The sequence below is a fragment of the Solanum tuberosum genome, unplaced genomic scaffold (assembly GCF_000226075.1).
Source record: "Solanum tuberosum cultivar DM 1-3 516 R44 unplaced genomic scaffold, SolTub_3.0 scf00443, whole genome shotgun sequence".
NCBI lineage: Eukaryota > Viridiplantae > Streptophyta > Magnoliopsida > Solanales > Solanaceae > Solanum > Solanum tuberosum.
Window position 1 is genome coordinate 220,075 of NW_006239434.1, and position 8,023 is coordinate 228,097.

Sequence of the window (8,023 nt, forward strand, 5' to 3'; positions counted from 1 at the left end):
TTACAACGTTTATTTCAACATCATCCATTTAAGTATTCATTCCTTCAGTTATTTTGACAATTTTTATGAAGACTCAATATAAATAATTTGTTGCTTCTTTGTTATTAGTATTATAAAGAGCGAAAAATTCAGTAAGAACAGTGATCATTGATAAGATCATTCAAGTTTCTGATCAAAATTTGTTTTTTATTTGTTATAATCTATCTATATGACTATATCTAATGGGAGAGGAAAAAACGTTTATGTGTCAGCATTATAAAAATCATATTTTATTTGTTATAATCTATATATATATAATACGCTTATGTGTCAGCACCACAAAAATCATATTTTTAAATAATTAAAATAAAATTAGAATAATTAAATATAATTATTTTAAAACAATTTTAAAAATTAGTACCATGTAACTAAAAAACTATTTTTATTCTTTATTTTTTTTTAAAAATAATTATAAGTTAAATACGGTAAAAAAAATTCCCACAAAGGTTGATGATCTTTTTTAATGAACATTTAGTATAATATATATATATATAATACGGTAAAAAAAATTCCCACAAAGTTTGATGATCTCTTTTAATGAACATTTAGTATCATATTCTACTACTAGATATGAAATGCTCGTGCATAATATCATTCTGAAAGAACAATTACGACTTCTCTTTTGTAGTTTGATTATCATAACAAATATTCAAAAGTAGAATGGGAAACAGGGACAAGAAAAATGGAAAACACGAACATTTTGTAATATTCATAGCATCTAAAATCTAATATTACTAAATGTTCGTGTTTTTCATTTTTCTTGTGTGTGTTTTCCATTCAACTTTTGTAATTTTATTTTTATAATTTACTAAATGTTCGTGTTTTTCATTTTTCTTGTGTGTGTTTTCCATTCAACTTTTGTAATTTTATTTTTATAATTTACTAAATGTTCGTGTTTTTCATTTTTCTTGTGTGTGTTTTCCATTCAACTTTTGTAATTTTATTTTTATAATTTACTAAATGTTCGTGTTTTTCATTTTTCTTGTGTGTGTTTTCCATTCTACTTTTGTAATTTTATTTTTATAATTTTTATGTTTCCAAATGGGGAATCTACATACTAATCAAACTCACACCAATGGTAAGGCAACACAAAGAAGTCATCAACATTCTTGCGCAGAGTAAGCATTAGCCATGGCCCATGGAGACAAAAAACTCAAAATTAAAGGAAACTTACAAAAATTACACTACTTTATGAGTTAATTATTAGATACATTTCAGTTTGTAACATTACAAATTTTATTAGATTTTGATGCATTTAAATACGTTAAGATGCGTGCTCTTGATATATATGAGGTCAAAATTAGGTCTAATTTGTTTTAGATACACTATATCTAAGTGAATTTGCATGTATCTGTGATACGTAGACAAATCTGGCTCGCCACTCTCCTGTGTATCTGTTATCCCACATACATGTGAATAACATTGGATACATACAACATGTATCTTGTGTGATTCGCATTTATCTAGGATACATGACTATCTCGCTCACCTTCCTCCCTATCTCGCTTGCCACTCTCCTTTGTATTTGTTATCCCAGATATATGTGAATTACATTGGATACATACAACAACATGCATCTAGTGTCATTCACATGTATCTAGGATACATGACTATCTCGCTCGCCTCTATCCCTATTTTGGTGTATCTGGTAACAAAAATACATGTATTTAGTTGTATCTTCCTCAATATATAGTACAAAACTTTTAATTAGTGATAAGATACATAATTATTTGAAAGTATATGTAGAAAAATTACTTAAATACACAACACTTCTTTACCTATTCTCAATATTTCCCTACTCTTTTACTAAAATACAAAAATCCCTTATTTTCCCCCAATTCAACTTAACCGGATACTTTATTAGTTTAAGTATCCGCCCGTTATTAATTAAAGTATTTGCGCTGCTATATTATGCATCCGCCCGTAAATTTAAGTATCCATGCTGCTAACAACTTAATAATTTAAGTATCCGCCCGTTATTAATTAAAGTATCCCCGCTGCTATATTAAGTATCCACACTGCTATATTATGTATCCGAAAAACACTAAAAAAAGGAATTTTTGGTAATTAATGAAAGAGTAGGGAAAGGAAGTAATTTCTTTCTTATACTATGTCATTTGCCTAATTTTTATTATATATAATATGGATGCATGTCTAATAAGATAGTTTTCCCAAAATTAAAACTGAGCCATAAAATTTGGGTTTTGAAGCCATGGGAGAGAATTGGGCCGATCCAGTAGATTGTCCTTCGGAGCTTAATGCTGCATGCAACTGTTAGGCCCATTTGATTTCAACCCAGACTTCAAAAATGAGAAGATGATAAATTAAGGATAAACTACCTTAGTAGACATATATCGCTACTATATATACTAATATTATCTTTACTTTTAAACAATTACATAGATTACCACTTTTAATATTTTATACCATATATTAATATATTATTTAAAAATACAATTAGATACCCACATCCCTTAAACTATTATTGATTATTATCTGCTTAAATAACTCTTTCACTCCAAATCAACCACTATCTCTTAATTCTCCCCTCCAATGTTTATCACTCAATTATGTCTCCTCCTTTTTTATTCAAGAATTTCACCTTACAATTTCATTTCAACAATAGTTAATCTATTCTCTTCTTCTCAAGATATCATCACCACAAATTCTCCTGAACCCAAATATTATTTTATATTGTTTATTTATCACGAGTTCCAATCATAGTAACTGCTACTGAGAAAACTTTCAATTCATAGTGAATTTTGATTGTTTGTCTCCGAAAGAAATGGATCTTAATTTTGATTATGTTATGCCACAGTGCAAAAGGATCAAAGGGAATATTGTAGAGAGTGTTTTATTAAGAAAAATATAATTTTACTGGTTTTAGAGTCGCCACTTAATTTTTAAGAAAAATCTAATATTAATAGCCCTTGAAACATGTGTATCCAACAAGTAGTAATCTTAATTAAGATCTGAGTTGTATTTTTAGTAATGGGGTATCTGAACATGTATATGAATCCACTATTAAATTTCGGATACATGATTTTTAACAACACAATGATATTAATGATACGACATATACTCTACAATCGTGATTTGTTCATAGATTCATGTGTTTCAACTACATTTCATATTTAGATACACATAATTAAATGTACATGCTTATTATATATTCGAGATACATGTTTTTGGATATAACATATGCAATTGATACTTGATACATCAAATTCATACTAGATACATATAAAAGATACATGAAATTAATATTAGATATATATATAAATAGATACATAAAATTAATACTAGATACGTATAACAAATACATGAAATTAATGAGTTTGTTGGATACATCATATATTGATAATAGATACATCAAATTAATGAATTTATTATTTTAAGAGTAATAATTTGAAATTAATCAAATTACATTACCAAGATATACATGTTTTTATCTTATATTAATAATATTAATGAATTTACTATTTCAAAGAATAATAAAATGAAATTAATTATCTATGTATTTTGAAAATCCTAAATTACTCCTCTAATTAAGGAAATAAGTTACAACCAATTAATTTAAATAAATAAATTTTGTATCTCAATTTTAAAATTCGACAGATACATGTATCTCATGGATTCAGACTCATGTATCCTAATCATGAAATATGGTAGAGGAAGTAATATTTGAAACTATTGGGAATCTTAGTTATTAAGATCTAAACTAGTGGGATTTATGTGATTTGCCCATTAATTAAAAGTAATTTTTCCACTAAATTATACTCATATTTAATTAATTTTATATTTTTATATTATTATTAAATATCATAACTATGATAAGTCAGTATGATTGGATGTGAAGTTTTTTAACCAAATGCAAAAGGCCAACTTAATGCTAATTGACATGTCAGTCAATATCAATAAGGGGGTCCTCTTGCCTGCTAATTGTGCTAGTTCTTTAATGGACAATAATAAATAAATCAAAACATGGCACGTCACGTCGTGTTCTAATTTGTTAACTTCAAAATCCACTTAAAATAACAATTAAAGTGAATGGAGTTAACTATTTTGCCACTAAAAATATCGGATTATATATAATGCACTTGATTAGGACTAAAATGATGACAAATTATCTAACATGTAAGTCCAAATTTCAAACATTAGACAAGGACTTCAAATCAGTCTCCAATTTGCTTGTATAGTATTAGTGTAATACACATGTCTAAAATCAAACATTGGACAAGGATTTCTATGCTACTTCTTATCCTTGTCCCCTCATTAATATCTCAAACAGTACTAGCTTCCGTTACGTCATAAATATTGGAAAAAATTAAAGTTTTTTTTTTAATGAAGGTCCCAGAAACCGATCTAAATCAATTGTAGGAACATAAAAATATTTGAAAATCTAATCAAATTTATGACCGATTATAAAATCTGATCCAAAATTTATATACAAATGATAGCTAGATAACGCATGAAGAAAAACTTACTTTTTTGTATTTTCATTTAATTGTCATGTTTTAAATGTCAAGAAAAAATAAAGTACTTTTGAAACATCGCACACTTCATTATTTATTCTAAAACTAAAAAGCCCGTAATTTTTTAAAAATTATTTATTAAAAATAGATTAATGTGCTGAAGAAGGATAAATTAATCAAATTATCTTTTATACTAATCTTATCTTAAATGATGTGTAAAAGCTTATTCTGAAAGAGAAAAACAAAATATGAATAGAGGGAGTATGTACGTGGAAATGAAAATAAATCTATCAAGTGCAGTGTATGTACAATTAATTAGTTAGTATTGCTGTATATCACTATTGTCACTGCGTTAACACGAGAACGAAGAGATTCACTCGCAATTACATTATACCAACATGAGATTCTTCCACCTTAGGTAGATGTTTAGCAAGAGCGGACCTACGTGGGTGTCAAGGTTTTATCCGAATCTTCTCAGGCAAAATTTATACTATATATAAAATAATTTTTCTATATTTATGTGTGTATATATATATAATTTTAACCCTCTCACAAACAAGAAGCAAAATGTGGTGTAGTGATAGATCTCCATAAAAATCGACCCTAGCATTTAGGCAATGGCGTAGCCACATGGTTGGACACCCTGCGTCGGAAAAAAAATATTGTATATACAAGTAAAATGATACACAAAATGATTAAATAACATGTTTTGGACACTCTTAACATAACAAACTTTTATAGCCCAATGATTTCATCTCCTTGAAAAGAGGAATTGTTTGTGTGTTTGAACCTCACTAGTTCTACTTTTTGAAAAGAACTTTTATTGTGCTATTTCTGAACACCCTTTGTGAAATTCTTGGCTTCACCCTTGCGTTTAGGGTTCTAATCTCATTGTCAACATTATATTTTTAGTCCAAAAATATCGAAGGATCCCATTCCCAAAGCCGAACATTAAATCACTTTTCAGTCTCTTGTAACATAATTAATTTTTTGTATCTATAAACTATATACTACTCCTATTTTTTTGGAATTGTGTTTTGTTGTCTTATTCGCACGTTTATACTTTTGTTATTTTCCGAATCCCTAAAAATCCCAAATCTACCACTGATGTTTAGGGTTTGATATTTTTGAAATGGAAAAAATCATGTTGGAAGAGCCGCTTCCACAAAATAGACCTATAATGCACGAATTTAAATTTAGTCAGACTCCAATATAAATATCAAACATGGAATTAGGGGTGTACATGATCGGGTTGGTTTGGGTTTTCAAATATCAAATCAAACCATTTGTGTAAAAATTTTAAATTTATAAACCAAACCAAACTAATAAAGTTCAATTTTTTTTGAGTTTTTCAACCTCGGGTTGGTTCGGGTTTTTTCAAATACCAAATCAAACCATTGTGTCAAATTTTTAAATTATAATCAAAACCAAACTAATAAACCTCGGATTTTTTCAAATTTTTTGGATTTTTTTCGGTAAAGTTTGCATACAAACATATAATTAACTTGTGCTCCAAATATTTCTTTAGTCCAACCAAAATACAATTATCTAAGGTGTTTCTTAAGAAAATAACACAAAATATGAAATGAGTACTGATGACACTAAAATATTCAATAAAAAGTAATAATGAAATCATCATATAAAATAAATATTGCAAAGTCATATTGAAAATGATCATAATTTAAAAGTACTAAATCATGCTAAAATAAGTTTAATAAGTATTAGTTACATTACTAAATATTTAAGGGAAATTCAAATTAGATTATATATTTTAATTGTCTAAACTAATGTAAAACTAAAGAACAAATATTCAATATTATTGTCATTCTTAGTGTTGAATTGATTTTCTTTTTGCATTAGTATTAATTTGATTTTGATTTAAGTTTTATTAATATTATCAACATCTATAAACTATAATCTTTATTGGACCATTCTGAATTCTAAGTTTTAAACTATAAAATTAAAAGATAAAACCATGAAATAGTATAAGAAATATTTTAAAAATATATCAAAGTAAATATTTTTATGTATAAAATAAAATTTTAAAATTACATATATTATGTCGAGTTGGTTTGGTCTCGGGTTGGTTTTTTTTAGTTAAAACCAAACCAACCCAAATATAATCGATTTTTTTTTCAATACCAAATCACTAGTTGGGTTTTTTTTTTCGATTTGACTCGATTTGCGATTTGGTTCATTTTGTACACCCCTACATGGAATAATGAAAAAGTTGCTCTGCACTAGACTGATGAGTGGCAGCCACTTTATGTGCAAGAGTGACAAAACATAAAATATGCAACCAAATCTTAATTTCAAATCCTATATAATTGTAAGATATATAAGTTGGTAGCAAGTAGCAAGAATTGTGTTTTTTTCACACTAACAAAGATACCAAACTTTGGAACATGTAGGTCTTCATGAGACTGATCAACTTGCAAACATTTCCTCTTTGTTTTATTAATTTGTCATTTTATTATTATTGTGTTACATTTTGTTGATACATGTGTTCCCTTTTGGTTTTGGACATAGACACTTGGCCTCCACCTTGAAATGCCACTTCTCAATTGGTTTGAAAAGTGATGATATGATGTACAAAGGACCTAGACCTTTTCACCTAAAACTTGCCTAGAAAATGAAAAAAGGGGGTAACCTACATGTGCTTTTGAGTTCACATTAATATTATTATTAATTTTATAGTATGATCTTCTGAGTGTTATATGTATGTTGCTTAGTCATGAATTGAGGTATCATAGTACATATAGTAGTTAGTGAATTGGCAAATTGGAAATGCATGTATTTGTCAAGCTCCCCTCAATTTGTGCTTTTGTAGATTATGACTTTACGGCTAACTACTTTAATATTTCATGGAGACTAGCAAACAGCCGCAACAGCTGAAAGAATCAATGATTTGAGTTTAGACGGTTCAAAATGAGTTAAAACTATTAAAAAAGTAAAATAATTTATTTAAATATTATGACAAGGTTTTTTAGGGTTAATTTGGATTATATATTTAGTTTAAATCAATTAATTTAGTTGAGCTAAATTTATGCTGCGGATTAAAATAAATTGAATTAATTATAAATGTATTTACCCAAGGCGGGTCTTATTTTCAATGGTGCTGACCAAATTAAGCAGACTAGCCAGAGTACTCAACAACATCCATCCTAAAGGATAATTCATTGGCTTACTTTTTTTTCATATTTATAAAAGGAAAAATTGTACATAATGGCAAACTATTAATTCAAATTAAATGGTATAATCACACTTTGATTTAATTGTGTCCTATAGCAAACTGTTTGTCAGCGTCTCTCTCCCTCAAACTCTCGCTCGCCACTCTCCTCTCTCGCTCACTCTCTTTGTGCTCGCCTCTCTTGCTTTATACACAGAAGTGTATAAATTGTGTTTCTGTTTGTATAAAGCGAGAGAAAATTGTATATACACATGCAAATACATATATATTCGTCCTATACACTTATAATTATACAATAAAAATATTCCCCTGCCCAGTT